Source organism: Mirounga leonina, unplaced genomic scaffold (assembly GCF_011800145.1).
Source record: "Mirounga leonina isolate KUSES-001 unplaced genomic scaffold, KU_Mleo_1.0 Mir_174, whole genome shotgun sequence".
NCBI lineage: Eukaryota > Metazoa > Chordata > Mammalia > Carnivora > Phocidae > Mirounga > Mirounga leonina.
Window position 1 is genome coordinate 34,658,531 of NW_023270451.1, and position 3,852 is coordinate 34,662,382.

Here is a 3,852-nt window from a genome sequence, read left to right on the forward strand (position 1 = left end):
CTTTCTTTCTTTCTTTCTTTCTTTCTTTCTTTCTTTCTTTCTTTCTTCTTTCTGATACAGGTTCACTGTTATGAGTCTAGGTATGCAATTTTTTAAAGTAATCGCATGTTTGAGATCCATTTGGTTTCTTGAATCTGTAGATTGGTGTTTTTCCTGGGTGGTAGAAAAAAATTCTTCTTACTTTTCTTTAAATATTAACCCTGTCCAATTCTTTCTCTTACTATTGAAACTCTAATGAAACTTAAAATATACCTCTCATTCAATTTTCTATGAACCTTTCATAGCTTTTTTTTAAAAAAAGTGTTTTGTTTTGTTTTGTTTTCCTGTGCTGGATTCTGAATCCCTTCTTCAGACCTATCTTCCAGTTTACTTACTCTTTTTTTTTTTTTTTTTAATCTGGATCTATTATGCTATAAAAGCAGTAGACTGAAGTCATTTTTTAAAATATTGTTTTAGAGCAGTTTTAAGTTAAAAAAAAAGAGAAGGTAAAGATTGTGAGGATGTGTGGGCCTAGCCTCCCTGATTATCAGCACCACTCACCAGAATGACACTTTGTTTTTAAATGAAGGTTGAACCTACACTGACACACCATCATCACTCAAACTCCCTAGTTTACCTTAGGGTTCACTCTTTATGTTGTACATTCCATAGGTTTGGACAAATGCATAATGACATGTATCTATCATGATAATATCATAAAGAAGATTTTCACTACCCCCAAATCTTCAGTATTTTGCCTATTTGTCTCTCTTCTCCCTCGCAACAGACATCCACTGATCTTTTTAGTGTCTTCACAGTTTTGCCTTTTCTAGAATGTCATATTGTTGGAATCATACAGTATGTAGCCTTTTTAGATTGACTTTTTTCTCTTATTAATATACATTAAAATTTTTTTCACATCTTTCCATGGCTTGATAGCTCATTTCTTTTTGGTGTTAAACAATATTCCATTGTTTGGATAGACCACAGTCTATTTATCCATTCATGTACTGAAGGACATTTTGGTTCCTTCCATGCTTTGGCAATTATGAATAAATCTGCTATAAACATCCATGTGGAGGTTTTCATGTAGGCATAAAGTTTCAACTCCTTTGGGTAAATACCAAGGAGTGTGATTTCTGGGTCATATGGTATGAGTGGGTTGAGTTTTATAAGAAACTGCCAAACTGTCTTCCAAAGTGGCTATACCATTTTGCATTCCCACCATCAATGCATAAAAGTTCCTGTTGCTCCACATCCTCACCAGAATTTGGTATTGCTAGTGTTCTAGATTTTGGCCACTCTAACACGTGTGTATATCTATTGAGTTTTCAATTTTAGTTATTGTATTTCTCATTTGAAAACCTTTGTTTAGTTTTGTTTTCAATTCTAGAGGGGCAGTTTTTAGAGTTTTGTTCTCTGAAACTATCTTCACACTTGTTCTTCTATCAATCTAATTTTTTAAACCTAGTAAAATGGATGTGTCATAAGATGTATCTGGTAATTCCAATGTATGAAGTTTTTTGAATCTATATCTGCTGTCTATTTTTCTTGCTTATGTTGGCTTTTTTCTTTTGTGCTTGTTTATGTTTAACTATGTACCCTCATGACATATGAAATTTTATATGAGGAAACTTCTTGAAGTCTAGAATGAAAGTTTCTTCTTCCAGAAAGAATTTGTTTCTGACTCCTGCATGGAGCTGCTATTAATCTGGGACCACCTGAAACCACGTGGAGCACTCAAGTTTCCCTGGACTATCCAGAGGATATAACAACTTCTCAAGGATCCCCTCCTCTCAACCCTTTCCCCCATCTTTCTAACAGTATTCTCTGCTGTCCATTCTGTTCACAACAATGGACATCCCTCTCTACTATGGACTGTGGTCGCAGGTTTACTTCTGGTTCACCATTATTCTGAAGATAGAAAGCTTTTGGGTCCCAATTTAATGAGTAGAAGGTCTCCTATGAGACTCCTCCCCTTGGGCAGGCCCTGGGCCTTAGCTTCCATCACTCTTGATCCATGAAGTCTATAAAACTGAAGCCCACAGATAATGACAGCTAGTCTTAGCTCTTGAATCAGGAAGTTAGGATGAGCCTGTGCTCAGATTCTCTCCCTGAGGGCAGAATGGTAGAGGCAGCAAGCAGCAACTGCCACTGGCAAAGAACACCTGTCCTGGGGGGAAAAGCCATTTCAGGAAGATTAGTGGTAACAGAGGCTGCACCATGGTAGCTGATGAAGAGGCTGGAGTGGACAAATCTGCAGGATCTTGTATAAGTAACAGAAACCTGTAGTCTGAGGAGTTATCAGAAATAGCTGTTGGATGCTTTCGGACAGGGCTAATTTTTGGATTTAGCTAGCGTAAGCTTGTGACGTTGTTGTATTTCCAGTTCCGAAGTGGCTTTCCCTTGTCTGCTAGGGCCTTTAATATCAAGGTTATAATTACATTTCTGATCAACTCAGAGTTGGTGATAAGAGAGACTAAAGGCATATAATGAATGTATATTCTATATACTAACTTCTAGTAATTTGTTTTTTTAAATGTTACTTGCAATTGTTGACTTTAGCAGTTTACTTCACCAACAGTCACTTTTTGTGTAAATACATTCTGCTTCATATCCTTATATGTTAATTTACTTCTTATCAATTCAATTCATGAGCTCTCATTTCAAATAAACTACAATGAAAAACAAGAAACAGCTTATTAGTGTCAATCTGTTTTCTTCCTTTCATAGACATAAGAAAAGAGATTTTGCCAGTGGATAAATGAATTTATGACAATAAGCTATTATTTTATTTCTTGAAAATTATATATATTTGTAAAGCCATGTTTTATTTTCATTAACTTTGGAGGGTCCTGCTCTGTGTTTGGAGCCTAGAAAAATAGTGATTAATGATGTTTCCCAGTATGAGGAGTAGAATGGAAATGGTTGATTTCTCATTTCCTGTATATTTAATCCAACTGCAGAGAGGCAGTTTGATGTTACAAATTTGCCCAGAGGTTCTGGGGCCAGACTGCCTGCGTGTGGATCTTACCTCAACAGCTTCATATCCGGGTGGCTTTGGACAAATCATTTAACATATCCTTGCCAAAGTTTCCTCTTCTATAAAATGGATAACAACAATAGTACCAACTTCTCAAGACGGTGAGGATTAAATAAGTAGAGGAAATATAAACCATTAATAATAGTGCCTTATATTCTATCTGTGTATCTCATGTACTTTATCAATGTTAGCTGTTTCTGTATACAGGATATAGATAGATGTTGAAAATTTTGAAAAGAGATAGCAGAACTGGTCTACGTGGAGACCTGTTCCAGATTTTTCGGCACTTGCTATTTATCTTCTTCTTGGAGGGGCAAGACCAGTGTAGCAGAACTTGCAAATTATTGCTTATCCCTCTCTCTCTTATGGGGTTACAGTGACCTGTGATGAGAGGGTCACATGCTGAAGGTATGCCTCTTCAAATAGTGCATGGTTCCACCTGACTCCTTGAACTAGAGTGAGTCTTTACCAATGAATTCCTATGTCAGGTGAAAGCCAGGAAGTCACTGTCATCTTAGTGCATCTTTATGGTAGCAGGCTCTCTCCATATGTAATGATAGATAAAGGTCCCTGAAAAAAAAGTTTAGTCATATGGCCATGTGGAAAATTATTGGCTAACTAAAAGAGAATGGTTTCTCATTTTCCTTGGTTTATCTAATAGGGATTAAGCATATTTTAACTATAGATCCTAAAACCTTTTGACTATTTCAACATTTAATTCTTATAACTATATATTCAGTCTCCATTTTTAGTATATTTTATAGCAATAAATGGTGATTGGGAAACATGATCTTTCTGTCTTGAGATTCTATGATAGTGGACTATTTGTC